This window comes from Desmodus rotundus, chromosome 13 (genome assembly GCF_022682495.2).
Source record: "Desmodus rotundus isolate HL8 chromosome 13, HLdesRot8A.1, whole genome shotgun sequence".
NCBI classification, from domain to species: Eukaryota; Metazoa; Chordata; class Mammalia; order Chiroptera; family Phyllostomidae; genus Desmodus; species Desmodus rotundus.
This window is the reverse complement of record NC_071399.1, coordinates 3923594-3949162: the sequence shown is the minus strand read 5'-3', so window position 1 is coordinate 3949162 and position 25569 is coordinate 3923594. Positions and strand designations below refer to the sequence as shown.

Here is a 25569-nt window from a genome sequence, read left to right as displayed (position 1 = left end):
GAAGAGTTGCCGATGTTTTCACAAAATCCGGTTATAATTGTGAAATTGCCTCTTCCGTCTGTTTATACAAATAAAACAGCTAGTGTTGGAAATTTTTAGGTTGCTTAATAAAAAGATAAGGGCCTTTTTTAAAAGAGTTGGTCTTCCTGAAATACTAAAAGGCCTGTCATTTAAGACTCTGAACCTCCTTCTGTTTTTCTGCAAAAGGCTACGTTGAGATAGAAAGAGCTTTTGTTATCTCAAGGGCCACACTTCTGTTCCCATCAGAAAACGGATGCTTTCAACGTTCTACCAGGAAAACCAATGCACACATCTTTCTCACAATGTCTGTGGAAAGCAGCACTATTGAAAATAAACACACTCTCCATCTAAATAATTCTAAATAACGCGTGTTAGCTGTTGGCTCACTGGGAGAAACCAGGTGGCTAGGACCATACACCTAAATATCCGTACTCACGGTACATTTGCCTTCCTAGAGCAGAAGTTTGTTTACGAAGCTTCCAGACACTCAGGAATATACTTGTCCAAAAGAATGAAGTACTCACTTAGGCACAACTGGTACACTTTCCTCAAGGAAGCCATTTAGAAACAAGAAAGAACATCTCATTATGGATCAAAAGCTACTCAGTGAGCTGGGAATCAGAGCAGAGGCAGTAGGGGATTATTAAATACGTTCTGTCTTTGCTGTCATGACTTGGTAGTGTTATAGGTAACTGCGGGGTCGATGCTGAGCTGGATCTCCCACCACCAGGGGCGAGGGCTGGCCAGGCCAGAGGGAAACAATCCATTTCTCATTGTTTTAGAAACGGATTGTAACTCCCTCTTTATCTCCTTTTGGGAGTTGCTTCTTGTCCTGTGACTGCTCCTTGACCTTTTCTTTCTGCATGAACACATTGAGGTCATGTAGTTTAGAGTCATGTGTAGGCCCTGTGCCTCCTGGGTCTGGGACCCCTTACAGTGAGCCTCAGACTGGAGGAGGTGAGGTCTCTCGCATGCCTACCCGCCACTGTCAGTGCACTTCCTGCCCTGTGAGGAGTAAATGGCATGTCCACATCCAGTCCTCCAGGTGGTTTTTTCGGGAGTATCACGGACACGTACGCAGCTCCCAGGTATGGAGCTCCTGCATTACCGTAAGGGAACGACTCTGCATGTGGAGCAGATAATACAGCTCACCCTTGAATAACACAGTTTTAAACTACAGGGGTCCACTTATATGCAGAATTTTTTCAATAAATATTGGTACTGTTTTAAGTCCCTGGTTGGAAGGCCATGGATGTGAAGGGCCAACTGGGTACATCGCTCTTTTGCATTTCATACTCAAGACTTGAACAAGTATGAATCTTTGTATCCACGGGGTCCTGGAACCAATCCCCCATGGATACTGAAGAACAACTATGTCTTGGGGAGTCTAAAGTTACCCGCAAATTTTTGACTCCTGATGTAGGGGGTCAGGACTCCTAACCCCTTTGTTGTTCAAGGTCAACCTTGCCTTAATGAATGGTCACACAGGCAGGGGAAATGACTGATGAATGAGGAGACAGTATTACCAACAGTGGGCAGTTATTACCTTCCCTAGGCTGGAGGAAGGCCAAAGGGGAAGGCAGGTGTGTAAAGCCTGCTGGGTCAGCCAGCCAAAACTAACATCCCAGTGAGTCTATGGGGGTGCAGGGACTGGGACAGCGACCCCTGCCTCAGACAACATCCCAGGCAGAACGGCCGCGGAGAAACACCCTGATTTAACAGTGCCTCTCGCTGGCTGAACCCACCCACAGTCAGCCTTGATGGATTCTTTGTGCATTTTTTCTCCACTTTTTTTTAGAAGGTATTCACTCTTTTCCTCTTCTTTCGGTGGTTTCTCTAGAAATTTTATCATGCATACTTGATTTATCAAAATTTAAAATTAAAATCTTTACCCTCTCCAAAACCACATGATTATAGTCACCACTCCTGTCTTGAAGGCAACCATTTCAACATAATTTAAGATCTTTTTAACCTCACACAACATTGCCATTCTTGTCTTATATGGTGGTCGTAACAAACATAGCATGCACACACTGTGTTCCAGGTACTTTTCCAAATCCTTGCCTGAGCCTTTCATCTCATCCCCACAAGCGCCCACAAGGGAAATAGTGTTATCACCAATTTACAAGAACGAAAAAAGTCCCACTGAGCTCATAAAAATGGCACGGCAGTCGAGCTTTCAATGAAGCCTGTTGGCTTTCGAGTCCAAGTTCATAATCACTCTAAAGAGCATATGTCTACGAATGTTTCCTTGTATCCCCCACATACGTGCAAATCTCTCGGCTTTGTAACCTTTAACATCTCAGCCCGTCCATCTGGAAACATCCTTTTTTTTCTGTCAAGAATTTCTTTAATCTGGATGTATTGCTGGCAACCTCAATGTTTGATGATTTAAAATCGTCTATTTTTCCTACATTCTTGAAAAAGATTATATTTATTGACTACAGAACTCTGGGTTGATAGTTATCTTCAGTTAGCATATTAAAGCCAGTCTTCCACTGTGTCTAAGCTTTCATGTTCTTTCTGTAAAAATGTGAGGTGTCTGTCTAATTATTGCGTCTTGGCCACTAATCAGAATTTCTCCTAGGCCGCTTTAAATGTTTGTCCTTTGCCTTTGTTGTTTTTTAACTTCACTATGATGTTTAAGTGTAGAATTCTCGTATTTGTGTTTTTTAGTTATATTTCACACTGTATTTGTTTTTATTTAAAATCAGTGTGTTTCTTGAATCTGGATTTGGTGTCTTTCAAATTCTGTCTCCTCTGTGTCTGGAATCTTTTAAATGTTTTCTATGTCTTCAATGTCATCACCAGACTTTCTATTTCTTTATTACTTGGGACTGAAATCTGCATACTTTCCTTAGGTTTTAATTTGACTTAAAAATTCTAAACTTTAAACGTTTTTTTTTTATTTCCAGGAATTCTTTTGATTCTTCCCCCATCTTCTTTTTCTTTGTTATTATTATTTTGCACTTCCTTCCCCTTTTATAAAATGCCTATGCTGGCCATGAATGATGCCTTTGCCGGCCAGAGCTGGCTCTTTGTCATTTCCTCCCGTGTTGTTCAGGGTGTCTGGTTTCTCTGTGAGTTTGTGGTTTCATCTTACGGTGAGGTGCTCTGTGTGCCTTGAAACTTTATATGTGGAAATCCTTTGCAACCTGGGATGTTTTTCTCCAGAACAGGCTGGCATTTGCTTCGGCAGGTACAGCCCAGGCTCACTGGCACATGGAGAGCTTGAGTCTGTGTGTGTGTGACTCCGGTAGTGTGAACCCATGCAGCCACTTTCTGGGAAAGCAGGTTTGTCACTCCGCATTCTCAAGGGAATATTGTTTCCCTTCTACAGAGAAGAAACATGACACGCAGGCAGTTTCCTTGAAGTCCTTTTTGGTAGAATGGTGTTATTTCTAGTTCTTCCTCATCCTCAGCTACAGCCCTTTCTGAGTCTGAGAATTATTGAGGTACAGGAGTCCAGTGACATCTACCACAAAACTCCTCAAAGTGTGCGAAAACTAGCATCCAAGTTTACTTGGTTCAGAAAAGAAGAATTGATTTCAAAGCCTCTCGGTGTCCTAGCCTTCACTGGGACCCTGTTCCTAGGATTCCTTACTTTCTTGCCAACATATAGACAGAGTAAGATGTTTTTCATAGTTTACATAAAAGGTATTGTTGCTTAAACCAGAAGCATCAGCCCGCCAATACATCCCATCCTGTTGATGCAAATGGAAGAGAACGATACTTCCCTTAGACCCTACCATCAGTGTTGTTAGAGTCAAAGGAATGGAGGATGCATCTGCGCCTTGACAACAGCTGCTTCTAGTTACTTCCTCTTGCAGCCACCATGGATGACTTCAAGAGTTCCTCAACTAATTCCTAATTTTGCTTATTTCCAAGTTACTGGGAGAACTCTTTATTCTTCCATCCTTTTTATCTCCCAATTTTCTCATCTCCAAGAAAAGCAGACACAAATCACTCATCCTCCTTTTGGACAAAATCTAAGTCCAAAAACATATGTTGGTATGCCTTGGAAAGTTACAAAAATATATGTAAATGCTATATTCGGGTGAAATATGTACCACCTCTATATTCAGATTTTCCGGTATACTCCTGACATTTATAAGCACCATATAGTTAGCAAATCTATAAATTGATGCATACCGCTAACAATGGAGTTTTTACAGCTCTTGATTTCTGCTAAGAATTAGATATTTTCTGTGCATTGCTGGCATAACACATTAGGTTTATCAACTTTTACTAAGTGTTCACTTTCAACAGGCAATACTTGTTATTTACATATGTAATATTTTATAGGACTTCATTTTCTGGCAATTTTTACTGGTAATGACAAGCTCTGATGCTAAATTGAACATCGTAAAATTTCTTTAAATGTGCCTCTGGACTGGGAGAGGGGAGGTACCAAGTGGTAAGAAAAGCTAATCCCCTGAAGCACCCACGCTTTAAACCCAGTGAGTGCCCTGAGGACATCTGACTGTCCCTTGTAAGTCAGAGATTTGGAGTTTTCATGGGACAAACACAGGGGACCGGAGATAAAACCCAGAGGCAGCACGACCCGAGAAGGCTGGTTAACCTCCAGACAAAGGCAGGACTCTAAAAGGCGGCGTTCAGGAAAAGGATGAGCTGGAAAACAAGCACAGCACCAAGTGCCGCTGTAGAACAGCAGCATGCTACAGTGTACTGAGGGTCCCCAGAGCCCTCACCCCTCTTGCTTTTCCAAAGGGACGGAAGCTCAGAGACTCCCTGGTTTGGAACCCTGCTGTACTCCAATTTTGAGCAAGTTACTCAAACTCTCTACGCTTTGGTTTTCTCATCTGTAAAATGAGTATAATAATAATAGCACCCACCCTGTAGGTGGTGAGATGAAGTCCATCACCATAGGTGCACATTACTTGAACTTCTACCTGGTATGTTGTATGTCATCCTCTAAGTATATTGTAATCGTAATCATAAATTATCTCATAGGTCATGGACAGCTATCATTATTACCCTCACCTGAGGTTCTCTCTTGCACTGGCTAAGAGCACAGGCTACCTGTCCTCAGGGCCACAGATACATCACCTAGCAGAGGGCACATGGCCCAGCCTGGTGAGTCTAAGCCTTTGTTTGGGCGTCTGTGTTAGGCACCCTGTGGATCTGAGGTTAAGAAGTGGTGGGAGCCATATTTCTGGTCATCTACTGGGAGCTGCTTTGCTGCAGGAGAAAATGACTCTGACGTAGGAGATGACCAGAGTTGTTCCTTCGCTCCCTTAGCTGCTGGGGTCCAGGGGCAAGCCTGCCCTCCCTCCACGGACATGAGTAACCTTGCCCTTCAGCCCGCTCCTCCTTTCCTCTCAAGTATTTCAGAAGACCTGTCTGTCCTCCCACTATTTAAGGTTCTAGAGGACTGCTACATGCAGCCAGCTTGTGTACAGTGAGATGTTTTGTGCTCCGGGAGTGAATCACAGAACTTATCTTTCAACTCTTATTTACCTGGTGCTCATTCTTATGACCACGGAGGTACCAGCAGACGTTAGCAAACACTGCACTCACCTTCCTGGTTACATCACAGGGGTCTGTCTGGGTTATCTCAATCGTAAGGTATTTTAATCATTAATAATGTTCAGAGATAAAACCCTGGAACAAAATTACTAGTGCCTTGCATAGTTCGCATTTTTTCTACATGAAGCTTAGTCTATTTTGATGTAGAGTTGGGGTGGGGGTTACCATGTGACTTTGCATTAGAGAGAGGCAAGTGGCAACCCCAGTATACGATAATTATATAAAAACATATAATTATAAAATCTGTACTTGAGATAAGTAAGTATTCATAGACTCGCACAATGCTGATTTATTTATAAAACATAATAGATGGTAAAATTCCCTAGAAAAGGAACAACTGGCCTGTGTCCCATTCAGAAAATGTGTTGAAGTAAACATGTTTCCCCGGACATCCTCGCATCTGTTGCTAAGTTATTAGTTCTCTAGCATCCTCATTAAAGAACGCGGGGGTGCTGGCAGGCCCCAGTAACTGCATTACCCCTGGATGTAGCAGATGTTCAATAGGCTGAGCCCGAAATGAGCCTCCCTCCCTCCCAGCTAGTGTCCTCGCTTGCTCCCTTAGCGACCTTCGTCTTGGAGGAGGAGGGTGCTGTGAAATAGATGGACATTTGGATATCCCTGGAGTCATCTCAGTGATGTGACAATGTCAGTCACCATTTTTACTTTTTTATTTTTTAGTGAAAAACATTTTATTACAATTTTTAATTCTATTTATGTTGCATTATTTTAGAAAATGCAACCTGTACATTTAAAGTATTAGGGATTTGTTGAAATTTTTCTTCAGTGCCTAGCTAGTATTGGTCAGTGTCCCATATTTAATGCTCTGTGGGATTTGAAAATAATGTTCATTCTTTGTTCACTGTGTACAAAGGCATAATAAAGCTTCTTCATCCTAGTACTGAAATCTTCTATGTTTTGGTTTTTGTTTTGTTTTGTCTTGTTTGGAGATGGGAATTTTTAATTTGTTTTCTACTATGTTGTTGTTTTTTTCTTATATTTTTGACAGATTTTGTTTTATTTGTCTCAGTGCAAAGTGGTTGTGATACATACGAGTTCATGACTGTTGGCAAATTATACCTTCTTTTTCTTGTATAAAAGACATTCTTTGTTCCACTTAAAGATCTTGGCCTTCAATCACCATTTTTAAATTTAAAAATTGAGGGAATTTAAGCTATGCAAAAGTAATTTAAATCATGTTTATAATAAAAATAGGTGATACTTTTATCACATTTTGCTATATAGTGATGACACATACAATTCAATCAGCTGTTTTCTTTTTCAAGTTGCTTTGGATATACAAGAACATTGTCATGGAAAATGCCCTACCTACAACATGTCAGTGATTGTCCTATGATTTTATGGCAATCAACCCTGTAATCAGAGGCCAACTGATTTTATTTGCAACACGTACATGTGCTGTTCCTTTGAAGATGATCAGCCAAATTCCCAAAGTCAAGTCTTCTCTTCGCTGCCCCCAGTAATCATGGCACTCAGGCGAAGCTCGTGGGAATCGCTCTCCCTAATTCTCTTTTCACATGAATGGTGTGTTCCTAGGCCTGCCTCTTGCTGTAGTATTTCTATCACTGTGTTTTTCTCTGCTGCTCCTCCGGGTGAAACTGAGGTACAACAGCGCCCTTTGCAGCTGATTACAAGAACCAGGTTCAATTGGAGCAGTGCTTGCCTAGTTGTCTGGTGAGTTCCTGTTCTTTCCAGGACCACTTCTAAGTCAGCATCGGCAATTCTTTTCATAAACTTGCTTCAGTTTCCACAATATATTGAAATTGTAAATTGATGTAAGGTGTTGTAGAGCTAACACGATGTGGTTATCCCTTTTAAGAAACACTGTAAGTTAAAATTTTAAAAACAGCCCCAGGCCCACCTTCCCTCTACTCCCCTGCTTTGCAGAATGAAAGCTGCAGCAGTAAGGAGTTGGAAGGGTGATTGAAACAAGAACAGTAAGGGCGAGCTCCGGCTGGCTATCAGCACATTTTCTTAAACCTCCATACTGTAGAGATAGGATTTTACAACTGTTTGTGGCTGTGTTTGCCAAAAGCTAATTAACATGATTAGGCTTCAAAGTTTCTCTTTTCCCCACTGGACAAACTAAAACATTTAGAAAGATACCCCGCATCTAATCTTAAATTAGTCTGTGCTACTATGTTTATGCTTAACTTTACAGTGGGTTTAGAATATATCAACCCAGTTAAAGCTGTAACATGATAACAAATAATGCAAAGGCAAATAACTGATACCTTGAAAGTGGTAGGAATAAATGCAAGACATTTCTGAAAGTTCTGATTGTCTTAAGAATACAAACTTTAAAAATATACTAAATTTAATGATCTAAACTTAACCAGTATAACTGAATTCATTATCTTAATAAAAATATATACTAAGTTGGTCCTTTGAAATGCTGCTTTTATGCTAATCAGTAGTTCTTAAAATATTAGAAAAATGACACAATATTAAATAATATATTGTAAATTCTTATTCTATTGATTATGCTGTAATTTGCCTTACACTTGTTGGTTGGTTGTTTCCATGAAAAGGGATTTGCTGAGAAAGGAATAGTGAAAACTATAATGTTTGAGAGAAAGTTCTTAGGAGAAGGAAGGCCTGGGGGAGTGAGAGAAAGCAATTCACATTAAGATTTCCATTGTTTTAGGTATTTGAGGACATTATCACTATTTAAATTGCTACAAAATGTAATTAAGTTCCATAATAAAAATATAACTGCTAATTGGAAACATTTTGGGGAGTTTTTCTAAGTCTCTTTAGGAGACTCTGTTACTTGGAATAAAAGCCTTTTTATTTTAGAAACATGGCCATAATATTATACTACCCTAAGTGTGTGAACTTCCTAACATAGCTTCAATGGTAAACTTTTACTTTCTTTTATTACTAAGAAGCAAAATGAACTTATTACTTATTTGGATTTTTCTGCATTTAAAATAGATTTTTTCTATCAGCTCATTTCTATTTGTTTCTTTACCATTCCTCATAAGAAACAAATAATTAATAATGTTCATCAGGTTTCTCACCCGGGGCAGCGCCAGCATTTGGCTGGGTAATTCTCTGGTGTCGGGCCGTGCTGTGCGTCCTAGGACATTAGCAGCATGTTGGCCTCTCCTGTAGATGCCAGGAGCACCCTCCCAATATAACAACGAAAACTGTCTGCCGACATTGCCAAATGTCCCCTAGAGGGTTAGCGGCAACATCCCACTCCACTCCCAGTTGAGAACCGCTACTTTATGGGTGTCACTGAGCGTGAACCAAGATAGAAAAATTCCAGTGTGCCCAAAGGATGAGAAACTGAGATCTGCCAACATGTACATAAAATTAAATAATTTAAGGAGAAAAGGCAGAAAATATCACATACAAGGTATAGAAAAATTATATTCTTTCTCAGCATTTTCATTTTGAGATCTAATGTATTGTGGACAATACTGAATACAGATTATTCGAATGAAAGGAGATATAATTTTATTCCTTTTACATTGAAATATCAAGTACAATAAACTTCACAGGTTTAAGTTGCACAGTTTGACCATTTTTGACATATCTCTCCATACATGTGCTTAAAGCCAGCATCACAATCAAGACAGTGGACATGTCAATGAGACTAGAAAGTCCCCTTGTTCCCCTGTGTGACCCAGCCTTCTCTCCACTGCCAACCCCAGGCAACCACTGATCTGCTTTCTGTCACCACCGATTAGTTTGAATTTTCACAGACTTTGTAAGCACACAACATATAGTGTGTCCTCTTCCCGCCTGACCCTTTCTCTCCGAATAAGTGATTCTAAAATGTACCCATCTAGCTGTGAGTGTCAACAAGCATTTCTCTTTCTTGCCTCATAGTATTCCTTTGCATGCATGGGCCGCAGTTTGTCAATCCGTTTCCCTGTTGATAAAGAGTTGGGTTGTCTTTAGTTGGGGATATTACAAATAAAGACAAAGTTTAGTTTCTCTTGGGCCAGTATAAGAGTGGAATGGTAGGATCTTGTTGGAGGTGTTTTTTAAACTTCTTAAAAACTCTCAGTTTTCTCGTGTGATGGCGCATTTTACGTTCTCTCCAGTACTCACATGGGAATTTCAGTCGCTCTGCATTCTCACCTACTCTCTCTGGATGGGCATCCGTAGCAAAGCTTAAAGAACGCACCACCTGCCGGCCTCATTAGGAGAAAGCCAGAGGACATTCCTCTCAGGCAGGAGGAGGTGGTACACAATAGAAACAGGGATTTTTATGAATGAATAAAGAGCTCCAGAAATGGTAACGACATGGGCAAGTTCAAGGACTTTTATCTCTATTTTGTAAATCTCTTTAAAAGATAATAGCCTGCTTACAGCCAGGAAAATAACAATGTAATGGGACACATAGCATATTCGGTAGTAAAATGTATGATAATGGTCTAAAGCTGGGAGAGAAGAAACAGAAGTATGCTATTTTAAGGCTCTTAAGTAAACATCAAGTAATATAATATTACTTGAAGTAGGCTGTAATAAATTAAAGATGTACATTACAAATCCTAAAACAACCACGAAAGCATTATACAGTGTTGTAGGAAGTGAGCCAACAAAAGAAAAATAATATATTATTTTGATACAGCAAAAGAGGAAAAAGGAATAAAGAACAGATGGGACAAGTGGAGGATAAGTAGCAGATGGTTGATTTAAACCCCAATGTCCCACCCAGAGCTGTCAGACTGGGGGGTCACAGAGGCCCCCACAGTTCCCAGAGGCAGTTTTGACGAGAGCCCAGCAGCAAGCCAATAGCTGCTTTTCAGAAAGAGTCGACCTGGCGCCCATGTCGGGGAGGCTGCACGTGTGAGGTTCTCCCGCCAGCAGCTCCGACCACCAGTCGCCAAGTCCGCCGCCCAAAGGGACCATTAAAACTGTGGGGTCCCAAAGGGAGAGAGCTCCAGCTTGCTGGGCAGCTTCCAAGCCCCTGGCTTTGGGGCCCACTCCCAGGGCGAGGGTTTTCACGTTATCTCACATAAACAACCACACAGAGGTCCCCGGGGAGGCGGGAGCTGCACCCAGCACTCAAAGAGCTGGATGGCGTAAGGCTTGCCTTCCTTTTGGTGCTGGAGGCAGCGAAAAACGTCATTTCCACCTGACCTCCAGAGGGGCTGAGCGTCGCAAACCCACCGACACAGTCCTGAGAAGCTTTGTTCACAGAGGAAGCTCTGAGCTGTTGGGGAGTTTCCAGCCACCCCTGCAAGCAAACGTGTGCTGCTTTCAGTCAGGGGTGTGGTGAAGGGATTCTGACTTGCCCCCGAACAAAACATCGTGGATGTATGGGCGACTGTTGGAGGACAGAGGCACTCATGTGTCCTCTGATATGCCCCCTGAGGGTGAGGGACGGGGGAGTGTGTCCTCAGCAAGTGTCCTCACCGCGCTCCCATCCCGACCTAGGAGATCAGGAGACTCCCTGGCACGTGCAGGACACAGACCCTGGAACAGAGAAGCAGGGAGAACATCAGCTGCAGGTGTAGAAGCAACGACAGTGCATGGAATTGCCCGACACCCCCCGCCCCGCCCCCTCACAGACGGGTCACATTTGCTGCCGTTCCCGCTGTGAACCCTGCCCAACCTCATCAGTTCAATTTGGGGGAACCTTCCCCACGGGGAGGGATAGGATTGTGACTGGGCCCCCCGTATATCCAGCAGAACTGCAGAAATGTTGCCTTCCACTTAGTTCCCAGCATGCACATGGCTTTGAGCTTCTTGTCAACTTAGTCTTTTAATTGGAGAAGTTAATTAATTTACTTTTAATGTAAGTACTGACGTATTTAGGCTCCTATCAACTCTAACACTATTTGTTTTTAGTTTAACCCATCTGTGTTTTGCTTCCTATTATTTCATGCCTTTTTTATAACAAAATATTGTATTACAACTCCATTTGCTCCATTAAATCATTAGACTTTTACTATTTTGGCAATAATCATAATAAATACATGCATTTTTGCCATACTACAATCTAACAAAAATCATTGCTTTTACCACTTCCCCTTACTGTGCTAGAACTTCAGAGCACTTTAACTGTTTATTCCCTCCAAATTTTGGTGATATTGTTGTCATGCATTTTAAAGCTAAATTGTTTTTTAACTCAAGGCTACATTGTTGTTTCATTTTCAGTCAATATTCATTTCTGTACCTGTATATTTTAAAAGCGTATTTCGTCACTGGCATAGATACATGGAACAGACGGACCGCTGCCAGAGGGAATGGGGGAGAGGGACTGGGAGAGAGAAACTGAAGGCATCAGCCAAAACCATATGTTCATAACACAGAGACACAGTTTACGGTTTGGAGGTGGCCGGAGGAAAAGGAGGTGGGCCTGGGAGGAGGGGGGCGAAGGGGGGAAATGGGGACCGAAAGAGACCTTGACCGGGGCAAAGGGTGCATGATGCAGTGTGCAGATGATGTTTTGATGAGTTGTACACTGGAAACTTACATGGGTTTACAAACCAACGTCACCCCAATAAATTCAATTAAAAATGTATTTCACTTTCATTACATTTCTATTTTTCCCTCTTGGATACATTTTTTTCCACTTGATGAACACCACATAGTGTTTCTTTTGATGATCTCAGTGTTTTTCTCTTAAAAATCTACATTTCACTCCCATTTTGGAAGAGCCAGTGCTGATGAGTGGGTTCTGTGTGGGCATTATTACCTCTCAGCACTGTAAATATGCCATCGGACTGTCTTACGCTCCCATAGTTCCTCTGGGAGCCAGCTGTGCATCTCATTTCCGTTCCTGAAAAGGTCATTTTCTTTTCCTCAGGCTCTTCAGCAGTTCTCACTGCCTTTGCTTGTCTGTGGACTTCCTAGGATGTGGGTTTTCTCTGTGTTCATCTCGCCTCTGTGGCAGAACTTTTTCATTTGGTTGTTTGATGTTTTGCATCAGTTATTCATAATTCTTGTCATTACATCTTAACATATTGCTTCCGCCTATGTTTTCCTTCTCTCCTTTTAGGGCCCCAGTTACATGTATATTGGACCTTTCTTTTGTCTCAAACCTCCTACAACTGTTTTATTTTTCATGTTATTTCTAGTGTTAGTTCTCCAGCATCCTGCTGTACTGTCTGCTGTCCCCTAAAGGCACAGCTGGACCCACGGGGCAAAGGGGAGAAGTGGCATCGCCAAGCAGAGTGCAGAAGGCGGGCGCTGAACCAAGGGAAAGAGCTAAATGACGAGAACAAAGACCTTACTGATGTTACCCAATGAGACCTGGGTTACACAGCGTTTAGTAACTCTGTAGGGCTTTATTTTGATGCAGGGTATTATTAATAGAGTTAAATGTGGACAAAATAAAATGTACTTGAAATCGTGTGCCCTACATTTCAAGTGGGTATGTATTCTCACTGGAAACACTGAGAAAGGAAAAAAGAGAAAAGCCAAAGTAGGTTTAGCCTATAATAAAAGTTGTTCGTGAACACATGTATCCCCTATTTTCAGAAACAATCTTAGTTTCAAAACATGAAGATTTTTTTTTTTGGGTAAACATATTCATAGTTTAGGGCATGTGCTGTGTGTGTGTCAAGTGATGTTAATACATATCTAAAAAAGTAGCATCGTTTTGATTGAGATTTTGGATTGAGAAAAATAGATTATTTTAACCGAGACTGTAACTTAAATTTTCTCTGGACTCTGGCACAGACTCTTACAAAGTGAGCCACAGCTTATACTGGAGAGAAGTGAGGATGACATTTGGCTGGTGCAGAAATATATTTGGTTACACTCCACCTCATTCTGGAAGAACAAAAGAGCGTTTGAGCAAATAGTACAAATGAACTAAAAATATAACCCCAGTTGTTATAGGCAACCCTCTCCTTCCAAGGGGAAGAAAGGATAAGGACAAGAAACATATGGAAAAGAGACACTTGATCTGGAAGTATGCACAAGAGAACTCTAAGAATAATATGAACACATACGCTCTCTATGCAACTAATCAAGCAAATTACCAGCCAAAATAGCTCGGTGTCCCTCCATGAGTTCTCATTTACTTCTGAGAGAAGTTCCTGTAGACCCATTGACCTTCCAGCTGGCGCTGAACAAGTAGCGAACAAACTGTTAGGAACGAAGGGTAGGGAGAGTAATTTTGAGTAATTCCAGAGTGCTAATCACTCCTCTTCAGTTCCACCTAATATCTCTATGCTGCAAAAGCGAAGAAAACTGTTGTGTTGACTCATAGAATTTGTGCTGGCCCTTATCACAGAAATATATTGTACACATTTTTTGCTCTATTTAATTAATGCATTTACTTACTTATTTTTTGACACTAAGTCTATATCGCGGCTTGTTTCACGGAAGACAGAGGACCGGAATGGGTTAGACTTTGTTGCTATAGTAAGCTCAAGCTGTGTCAAACAGGTTTGATCATCCGCCACAATTTTTTTTTTTTGCTTTAATTAGTCCCCCTCGAGAAATCTGAGATTAAAATTGTATATTTATGGAGTTTAAATGTATATTTTTGTAAATTCCCAATCTCCCCATTACTGGATTCAATTGTAAGCATGCACTGGTACTCTATTTATACTGCTACTTCACCCTCTTAGGTAATTGCTTTAACAGCAAGGTTTTGCTTTGTTTTGCTTGATTTTTCTTTTGTTTGGCTTTCTTTTGATAGAAACACGGGAAAGCCAGGCTCAGGTCCACACCATAAGAGCTAACCGAGACCGTTTTCATGATACTATAAACTCCTGTGTGATTATTCTACCATTTAAAAAGCAAAGCATTGTAAGACTGAAGAAGGCAACTTTGGAAGGGTTAATGGGTTGTCAAGTAACAAAGCAAGCAATACACAAATGAGAGAAAGATAGACAAAAATTCTCATTATTTAGGGAAAAAGTGGGATAAGTAAAACAGCAGGAAAACCTACAAACAAAGAAACTAAAAATAAGCCCGGGGACCCTGCTGGTTATGACTGCATTGCATTTCCCCGGAGTTCTGAGAACTGGAAAAGCAGAGCTATTTTTCTGGTCATCGTTGGCCACTGACTTGTATAATCGCAGATTGCATGATGATCTATTCATTGAAAATTGCAACTTTTTGTGGCCTAGAATGATCAAATTTTGTAAATGTTTTTTGAGAGTTAGAGGAATGAAAATATATACTCTGTATTTTGCCACGCATAATGGACACCTTTTTTTTTGCCCAAATTTTTGAGGGAAAAATAAGGATATGTGTTGTACATGGGTATAATGATTACATACCATGGGTGTAATCCTATGTATAATGCACACAAAACATGGATACGCATTATACATGGCAAAATACGGTATTTAAAAAAATTATAGGATGCAGAACTCTATATAGTCAGTGGGTCACTGTTGTTACCTATATTTTTTAGACACTTCTTTTGTCTATTTACCTGTCAATAATTATTTAGGAAAATGTTTCAATTATAATCTTTTAGGAACCTCCTCCTGCAGTTCTCTCGACTTCGGCTTCCTATTTTTAGGCTGTTCGAGATGCATAGTCTTTAGCGCTGCTCTCCCTCTTAGTCAATAGAATGTGCCATCATCAGGTACCGGGCCTCCCCACTCCTCTTGTTTCTTTTGTCGTTTCTTTATTTTATCTGGCTTTAACACATTACGTTAACTTCCTTTCTGTGAGTATTTTCCTGATATGTCTTTTCATGTTCCTTGCATTCCCCTTTTCAGGACTTTATGCTTTCCCTGTCTTCTTGGAAACAAGAGCCGTATCTGGAATTCATAAAATCTGAACTCTCGATCCCCAGTAGCTAGTGAGGTTGGCCCCTGCCCTTGTCTTGTAAAGATGGGTATATTTGGACACCTGTCTGCCATTGTTAACCTCTAAGCATTGCCTGGATTTTCTTTGCCCTCATTTAGGTGACTTTATCCACAACTATATTCAACGTGGGTTTTTGTGTGGCAAAGCCTCTCGGGCCTTCAGTGTCTAGAAGTCATTTCCAGCAAATTAGTTAATAATGATGATATGTGATGGGTGGCTTGGCTGACTGTGAACTTCTAGGCTCTCATTTAACTTCCTTTAATTTTTGGAATACAAATTCATAGTCATCTTGCATCCATAGTTGTTGAAAAACATGTAATTAAGCTAAAACTTGGTTTGTGTAAATAATTCAGTCTCTCTGTATGCTTTTGGATTCTAATCTCACCTGATATTCTTAAAGTTTACTATAATTTGAGTAGGTGTTTGGGTTTTGCTTTATTTTTCTTTATTTCTCCCCTTTGGCACTCTATGGGGCACTCTTGTAATCTGAATTCTTTAATTTTTTTTTCCTTCTAATTCTAGAAAATTTATTCCCATTATTTGCTATATATGTTGCGTCTAAAATTTCGTTTTCCTCTCTTTGTGGACTCCTTACTAGATCTTAGGGCTTACACTCTAATTCCACATTCTCGATTTTCTGTTATAGGTTCTATTTTTTTTCTTGTTCTTCCATTCCTCTGGGAGTTTTCCTGCTCCTTTAATTCATTCTTCTGCTCTCTTTAAATCGTCTACTGTTTGTATTGTGCTGCTTACTTAAACTCTTATGGTTTTTACTTCATGTCTATACTCTTCATTTTTCTCCTACATTCTATTCTTGTTTCACATTTATGCCTCCCCTGTCTCTTACTATGTTTATAACACTAATCTTGCTTTCTTGGCCCTTCTCTTCTCATCTCGCTGGTCAGATGGGATCTACCACACACTGTGATGTCTCCCATTTGAAACAGTTGTGCTTCTCAAATGTCTGGGCACGTTGGCGCCTGAGCTCACCTGGGAGGCACTGGCTGCTATAGGAGGCCGTGTGTGGAAGGACCAAACATGGCCAGTCATTATTCATAAGCTCAGGAGGTATGTAGGGGCGGAGCCACAGGTTCTGAGCTCCAGGCACCTGACACCACCGGCAATACCCCCGACTCCGCAGAAGTCCTTGGGTTCTGATCTCCTCTGAAGGAGAAGCGGCATTAGAGACGCTCATAGACCATAAGTCATTCTCCGTGATGAGCTGGGGGTAGGGGGAAGGAAAGTGACAACCTGGTGTAAATTCATCTGCATTGGAGTTCTCTGGTGCTCTCCAGGACAGAAGTCCTACCCTGCACTGATTATACGGACCCACAAGCCAGCGGGCAAGTTACTACAGGAGTGAGCAGGGGGCTCTTGCCCACAGGCACAGGGGCCCAGCTTCAAGGGTTCTTTCTTTTATTTCGCCTTCTCCGAGCCACAAGAGGTCGTCTCCTCCTCCAGGCCAAATCCACCGCACCATCCCTTTCAAAAGGACGGCTCCAGTCACTCCAAGGGGCTTTCTGCTAAAAATTTCCAGGTGTTTTTAGTTGTTTTACTTTTTTCCTATCAGTTCAATAAACCTAACATTTTCCTTGCATATGGAGATAGAATGATATGTAGATAAAATGATAATAATATAAAGTCCAATTTTGTTATCATGAATTGGACATTTTTCTCATACATTGTCAAGCATATTAACTCATGTTAATACTATTCGGAAAAAGCACCTTTTCCCCCAATTTACTTTGAAACCAGTTTCCTGTGTCTCACGGGAAAGTACCATGTACTTTGGGCACGGCTGGACCCGATGGAGAGGGGCAGGCAGCAGACGTGTGGAGGAGGAGCCGGCCCCCACCGCATGAGGGAGGGAGCAGCATCCTTTCACTGACCCGGGACTGATACTGTTTTCATACATTTTCCTATTAGGATCAGTTATGTATTATAATATATGTGGGGAAATATATACAAGGCCAAGGAAGAAAATAGCCATTTTTATTCTCACCCAAGTTGTCAGCATTATTAAAAGTTTGTGCATATACCTCTTAGGAAATGTGTCTGCTTTTTTCTAGCATGCTTGTCAATTGGGTTTAAGAAGTCGGATTATACCGTATACATATTTTGGTAACTGGATTTAATAATTAACATACTGTGAAAATAAGTATCAATACACATTCTTCTCTAAACTGATGCAATTTTATAGCTGCATGGTATTCCATCATGGAGAGAAACAAAAGTTACTTCATTTCCTAATGGGTATTGGAGATGTTTCTAACAGTTTCTCATTGCACATGCCACTGTTAAGCCATCTTTTTTATGTAAATTAGTTTGCGTATTTCCGTTGTTTGTTGAGCACGTATTCCTAAAGACTGCACGGCTAGGTGCTGGATGAAACGTTTTAAATGTCCACCCCGCCTGGAGATGTTACATACATAGCAAAGTGCACGAAGGTTAAGTGCGTGGCGCACAGAATTGTTCGCCTGTGTACCTGTGCAACCAGCACACTTTGGAAGGCGTGGAACATTCCCAGGTGAGTCAGGTTTTAATGGCTATTGATGTATATCAAGAAAAATGTATCAATTTAAATTTTCTTTGTGTCTTTTTTTCCTGGTGCACCCTCTCCAACATTAGTTCTTTTTTCCCCAAAACTTACAATTTGGATGCACAAATTGGCAGATAATTAGTATTGTTATTGTTTGTGTATCAATTGCCCTTCGAAGTTAGCTTCTAGAAAGAAAAGCTAATTGTATGCTTTATCATAGCATTACCGGTCTTCTGGTGATGGCTTATGAATTTTACCTAATTTTCTTTTGATAGATTTTATTAGAACCATCCCAAAAGGATCGAGTCCTCTCAGTGTGAAAAAAAAATGACTAAAAATTCTGGAAATGCCTTACTAAAAATCAAATGAAGTGATTTCTTGGCATCGAAATTTTTCATTATGAAAAAACTAACAATTCCTATCTTTCTGTAATTCTTAAAACTTCACGCTAGTTTTACATGTCATTTACAACTATTTGTGACTAACACTCTGTCATTTTTTTTTACAGGGGCTAAAAGGAAAAGAGCTGCAGCCAGGCCGGCACTTGAAAGCACAGGACTAAATCATGGCCAAGAATTCAACACAATCACGTCCATGAGGCAAAGTTCACTCCCACCCCCCACGTGTGAAGTCTGAAGAGAAGGATGAATTGTTGTGGAAACAAAGATGTATGCACTTGACCTTACAGTGGAAGAGTGGAGGCATTAAAAAGTTAAAAACCAGCACATGTGTTAAAGCCCAAGCAAGCGATAGTATGAGATCAAATCACAAATACATGTGCTCAGTGGAGTAAAATTTGCAAAGAATGCTCAGCAGTGAAAAGGCTCGTCTAAATGACAGTTCACAGAAGAACCCCAAGATACTTGGTTAATAAAGATTTTAGAAGGAAAGACGAGATGAGAATGTCTGCCGAAGGCAATCGGAAGTCTGAAGACCTTATCCATCCCATGTAATGGAGATTCACAGTCAGGATGTTTCTCTTCTCTATTTACATAAGAAAAGAAATGAAAAAGAGTGCTTTGGGTCCAGGCACCGAGTCCCCAGGCACTTTCCTCTCAGGTTGTTTTGTTCCTCGGTGTGAACTGGAAGCCGTCCTTGACCTTGTTCACTGAGGGAGAGCTGATGTCTCCTGGAGTTAAAGGTAGAAGACAATGTCTCCCCCCAAGGGAGAGCGCTCGCAGACACAATCGAGCTGCTCTCTGAAAGCGGCTTGGCTTCCTGAAAGCGAAAACGGCAGTGACCCGCTTTCTGAAACCTCACCCGGCCTGCAGACTCACTCTGACTCCCTGTGAAAAGCATCCAGCGAGTGTCAGGTGAAAACCGGCCTTGAGTTCCTTCATTTCTGCATGCTAGCATTTGTCTGTTTCCACACAAAAAGCAGACGTGGTGCTTCAGGCTCCCAGGGAAGTCTCTCCACGATGTGTTCTTTCAAAGATAGCTTCAAGTGGAAGTTTGTGAACACATTTCAAACGTGCCTACAAAAAGCAGGGCTTGTAAGAAAAGCATGTTGGAAACTTCTAAAAACCTCAGGAAGCACCAGACTGTTTCTTTTACTTGTTAGTCAGGTTGCCGGGTCTGCTCGTCACGTGGCTTTTGAGTGCCATCAGTGGTATAAACAGGGGTTCGGGGCTCCTTCTTTCAGAGGTGTGTGTAACACTCTCCAGAGGACAGCCCACCATGGAAGCGTTCGCGTCATCACCAGGGATAAGAAAGACTTTAATGGCGAGAGATAGATAATCTCACACTTGTCAGAACCAGAAAAGTGGCTGTGATGTCATTGCCCACAGACCTCCAACCACCCTTCCCACAGTCGCTCCCGCGTGGGCTTTGCAGTACCATTTTTAGCCTGATTGCTTGTTATTTTACCATAAATAGGCTGACACTTCTGTATGCTGACTCAGGGTCACCAGAAAGAGGAGAGTCACAAGGAAACTGAAATCTAGGGAGAAAAATGTTGATTAAATATTACTAATACAAGATTATTGCTTGACTCAGATGATTTTTAAAATCCATGTGGAATTCAAATGGTGAAACAGAAAGTCTAAGGTGGAAATTTTGTGTAGGGTTTGAGTCCTACATTTTGCCTAGATATTCTAGCTCTGATGATATAATAACTAAACTAGCTTTTTGTTGCTGAAGTTAATTTTTAATCTAAAATTTGGAGACAGATGAATAAACCCATTATTCCTCTGTTAGAAAAGCACGCATTACACGTAGACTTTGGATATTGGAGAAACCGACCCAAATCTATTTCTGAATCTGTTGAAGAAACTGTAGAGACTTTTGTTCGAGGTCAGAATCCAAACAATCTTCTTTGGAGTATGGTAAACAAAGGTTCCCATTATTTTACAAGGGGTACACATCAATAAATTTACTTATTTTCATAGGATTTAACTAAAGAGAAATAGCATAAGACAGAAAAGGGTAGCCTTGTATTCAGGACAGTGAAATGTGAAACTTGTTAAATTCATTTTAGAAATTTAAAAAATTAATCATTTCAGTGGAATGTGCTTTTTTGGCTTCAGGAAACGGGAGAAACACACACTTCAGACTAATGGGTAGTGACATTAATGTTAGCTGCAACTAGCAGTGGAAACATATTATTGCCTAAATGACAGAAGTGGTAACTATTGACCTTAAGCAGAACATTTGTTTCCTTTTTTCTTCTTTTCATAGGATGTGAGTTAATATAACGTAAATTCTGTAAACTGTAAAAGTAGAATGTCATTGTCCTCTATTTAAATTCAAATGCAATTATTGCCAAGTGTAAGGCCAATGATGAAATGTAATTAAGAAACACACAAAAAGTTCCTTAGTCACATAACGGGCCTCCTCTTTGTAGATTTCCATTTAACGATAATTACAAATCAGATCACCAATAATAATGTTCCCCCACCATCCATTGGTCTGGAAGCAACTGCGTGAAGATTTCGGTTTCATGTGTGACCTGTTCCAGGAGCCATGAGACAGGGGGCTGCTCTAGCAATGGTTGACGGCATGACGAGTGAGCTCCACACACAGGGCACAGGGCAGAAAAGAAATCCCCGCGTGTGGTGGGCGGTAGGCACAAGGGGCTGGCCAACTGCCAGAGTGAGAGCAAAGAAAACAGGGTTACTCAGAGCGAAAGGATTATGTTTCTCTCGCGCTCTCTGGGTTAGGGTGATGGCTGGGCCACTGCCAACCTGTAGAGCGATCAAGGCCGCTCTGTTTCCAGTTGCCGACGCGCCGGGCAGAGCTGCCCAGAATGGGGTCCTGAAGGGCGCGGGCACGCAAACCACCGAGGCCTTAGGAAGGCGTCTTACTGTGACTACATCCCCCACTTCTGTTCTGGCTCTGTCCTTGCGATCCTCTACACGGCTTTGACTGGACATTCATTCTCTCTCCTCCAAACGTTTGATTGTGTGTTTCTCAGTGTTTTATTCTTTCCAACGTTTTATTTTTTTATGCTGGATTTTTTTTTCTGTGGTTTATCCTTCCACGCTCTTTCTTTTAACTTACTTTAGTGGCAATTTGACTCTTCGATTCACTTCCACTCTGGACTTTGATTGTTTTTGTGCTTTATTCTCTCGTGATGGCTTTTTGTATGTGGACACTGTGCTTACCTTTCTCTGCCTTCCGGGCTGTTCTCTGACTCTGAAACCCTGCTTCTGCAGTTCCGAACACACATAGTCTGACATCTTTCTTAAAGGTCAGCACTCCACTGTTTTCTGATATGTTCTTCTAATTTTAGTTCAAAATAGTACAATAGATTAGCTTTTGTGACACCAAGCATCCGTTCATCTGTGAAAGGCTACTGGACTAAGGAGAGGTCAACAGCTAAGAGGTGTGGCTCCCCTAACGAAGACGTTCCATGTGGTTTATCACCGTCACAGCCGGAGGAACATGTCCAGAGAGCCTCTGCATGTACAGCCCCTGGTTCTGCCCTTCATGCCACACTTTTTATTACATGACGACACTTCCAAAGATGCCATGTTTCCACCCATCCCCTTCTCTTCCCATTCATGCCAGGATTGAGACTGGACTCTAAATGGACTTTGACATTTACATATTATATATATATTATTTTTTCTTTGACAAAGGACGAGGCATCACTTTTATGCTGTTCTGTATGGATCAAAGGCAGCTGACTGCCTCTTTGGAAGCAGCGTCCCTGGTCCCGAGATGCAGGAGCACACAAACAGCGGGTCAGAGCTTGCTACATCTTCTTGTAGGACCTTTCCACTGCTCTACTGGAGAGGGCGGACAATGTAAAGCAGTTATTCCAAAACGGCTCCTTTAAGAATATCCATCCATATAGAGACGCATCACTGAAAATTCAAACCCGAAGTTTCTTTTCTTAACTAGTATTTTCCAGTTTTTATCCCTTTGTGAATTACCACACACATCTCAGTGGTGTGTTGGAAACCAAAGAACAGGTATTACTGACCTAATATTATATTTACCTGGGAGTTGTCAATAACTTTGTCAAAATGATTGGATCGCCGTTTCACTCCTGGTGTCCACGACGGTGCCCTCCCAGGATACCAACGCTTGTTCATCAGGTGAGGCAGGGGCCACAAATGCTGCAGTTTCTCCTGCCATGTCGAGGACAGTAATTTCTACATAGAAGAAGATGGATTAATAAGCTAAGTTAACATATCAAGTCAACAAAATATTTTATGTAGTCATCTGAACACTATTGGTATAGACTTCTGTGATCAAGATTAAACTATAGAAAGGAAAGGCACAAGTATTATATACATTAAAATATATGCTTTTGCAAACACACAGATGTGCACATGCACAGCTGCATGTGTGTTGAAGATACAACTTGCTCAAGTGGCCGGAGATTTTCATCACTCGCTACCGTGTCCAAACGTTACTGTGGTAGATGTGTGTCTCCGGGCAAAGCCCCATCTTCCAGATCATAGTCTCCACTTTCACCTAGTGTGAGGGTAAGAAGTAAAGTGGCTAATTTGACCTGCGGAAAGTCAAGACAAGCCAATTGACTGCCTGTGCTCTTTGGAAGACAATGAAAGCACAGTGTCCTGGGACAGACAAGGACGTGCACATCACCTGGTGAGACTGCCAGTGGAGGAGGATGCCTGGGGAAGACAATGAATCACCAGGCTCATCATCTGGTGAAATTGGAGAGTTCAGCTGGAAAATACTCGTGCTAGGTCTATTCATGTCCTTTCGCTGCTGCAACAAATTACTAGAAAATGAATGGCTTACAGCAATGCCAGCATATCATTGCAGAGTTCTGAAGATCAGACATCTGAAATGGGTTTCATTGAGCTAAAATGAAGCTGCTGACAGGGCAGCTTGTGAATGCGCTATGGGGAAGCTTCTTTCTGCCTTGCCCACTCCTCGGGGCTGCTCTACAGCCCAGCCAGAGCTCTGCATCGCTCCAACATCTACTTCCATGGCCACATGTCCTTTCTCCCTCTATCTCTGCCATCACACCACATCTCTCACCCTAAAACCCCTGCCTGCTTCTTATCACAAGACCCTGAGATTATGTTGGGCTCACCTGGATGATCCAGGACCATCTCCTGGTTTCAAGATCCTTAAGCTGATCACATCTATGAAGTCCCTTTTGCCATAAGGTAGCATGTTCAAACTAGAAAAAGCAGAAAACTCTTGAGGAAACAGGAAGGACTCCATTATAATGTTAAAATTTCAGAAGTTCCAGAAATAAATATCCCCATGACTTTACACGTGCAGCTGACCACCAATAGACGTAGACACTGTGTACTAATAACTGAAGTCCACGAACGCATGCGTGTGCTCATGAGCACGTGTGATGGAAATGACCAGTGATGGTGATCTTTGTATGAACATCCGCACTTCATTGGAATCAATAAATATTTCACTCACTACAACATATTATATAGATTTATATCAATGCCCTTTTTAAAAACTGGACACATTCTTTTACCCTTTCCAAGACAACTTTCAGAGAATCTCTAGGTTCACTTGGAGACATAATAGGGAGACACCTGCACCACAAAATTATCAGACGCCTCCAGTGCTCATCACATTCTGTAGACAGAGAACCCGAATTCCAGGTACCATCTGGTGAGTTTGCGGCAGAAACGAGCAGGAGCTACATCTCCCGTTTCAAATTTTCTATTTCATTAGTAAAGACAGGAGTGGTGTTGCTGCTACCCCAAATCTAATCTATATTTAGCTGCAAACATCTGTGCCAGTACCAGAATGCAAGATCTTACTCAACCATTTGATTTTGCGGTATATGTTGAAAGATTTAATCAAAGATAAGTTATGGCCTTGAGAATTCCATTTTGCTAAGCTTGAGTACTAGTAACATAAATGACAGTATAAAGTTACAGTTGTATCTCATGCTTATAGGAAGCAATAATCTTATTGAGGGTAATGAAAACAGAAATAACCATTTTTTGCCACTAAAGGGGAAAAATAAGCTATTTTAAATATAGGAGATGCTGGTAAAATTGTATGAATTACATCTATGAAGGGCAGAGATTGTCACTACAGATTACCAACAAATATATATTCAGATATACTAGGGCATTTGAAACATACGTTTAAACAACATTCCAAATGTTTGAAGAACTTTCAGAGATTATTGTTACAGTGTTAAAATCTCACCGTATTTTGTTGCATTACTAGACATGCCAGGCATAGAAAATACATGAAAAATTACACACAAAAACCTTGGTCTTGGGTGGTAGCAATAAAGGATCTTTTTCCTTTGTATTTTTAAAATTTTCATAGTTTATGCATTAGTATTTTTTTACTGTTTGAATTAAAATTGATAGCTATAAGTAAAAGTTGCATGTAAGGAATGATTAACTAAGTGTGCCAAAACATTTAAAAAAATAACTGCATGGAAAAGCCCCTAAATTGGGAATTGTAATATTAATTACAGCTCATAGACCAAGAATACAAAGTGCCTGCATTTCATACATTAGCCCTGATAAGCAGCGTGTGTTGGGAAAAGCCTGGTGCTTTGTTGTAGAGTCTGCAGGACAGAGGCCGAACAGAGAACCTGAAGTAAGACAGAGACACAACTTGAATCACTGCAGGTATTCCTGAGACTTCCGTCACCTGGAATGCTAATTAATTTTAGAGCACACAGCATGGATGCATGTTATATGTAAATATATATTTGCCATGTGTGTAGTTGATAAGACATACTCCATTCATTTCTTTTATGATGTGAGCACTTTCACTTTCAGAGGCCACTTTTGTGGCCGGGGGTCAGCCCACATTTTAAAGAAGGACTCGGGTATTGTTCAGGATGAGAAGCGACCACGCTGTTGCAGCCGAAGGTGAAAGAAAGTAGACCCTGTAGCCACTCGTCCTTTGTGGGTGTGTCCAAGGAAGGGTTTTACTGTGCATGTTCTGCGACAGAAGTGGAAAATGGATGGAAAAAGCCACGATTTAAAGTAATACATTTCAATATCACCGTTGTTTTGATGCCACCACTACCAATCAGCCGCAACAAGAGTTCAATAAACATGCAAAACGCTTTCTTTGTTTTGTGCCCAGAAAAGATTCACAGGAGACGTCCTTCACCCTCTCCCGATCGAACGCCCCAGCCCTCCAGTCCTCTCACTTCCTCCAGCTTCATCTCCCCTCCCCGCTTTCCTTGCTGTGGTCCCACGGAAAGCTTTACAGGGATGGCAACAGCCTAGAACAATGCTGGCATCAATAAACTCACTGCCAATCTGCTC

At 41.3% G+C, this 25569-nt stretch overlaps 1 protein-coding gene and 1 non-coding gene across 3 annotated transcripts in view; one reads left to right on the top strand and one right to left on the bottom strand.

Annotated features, from left to right (window-relative positions):
• Positions 1-25569, top strand: part of VEGFC (vascular endothelial growth factor C) — a 352849-nt gene that overhangs the window by 183239 nt on the left and 144041 nt on the right. The window lies entirely within an intron of this gene.
• Positions 13858-13979, bottom strand: LOC112306823 (small nucleolar RNA SNORA28). Its single transcript, XR_002974996.2, has one exon. It is a non-coding gene; the product is annotated as a small nucleolar RNA SNORA28 (small nucleolar RNA).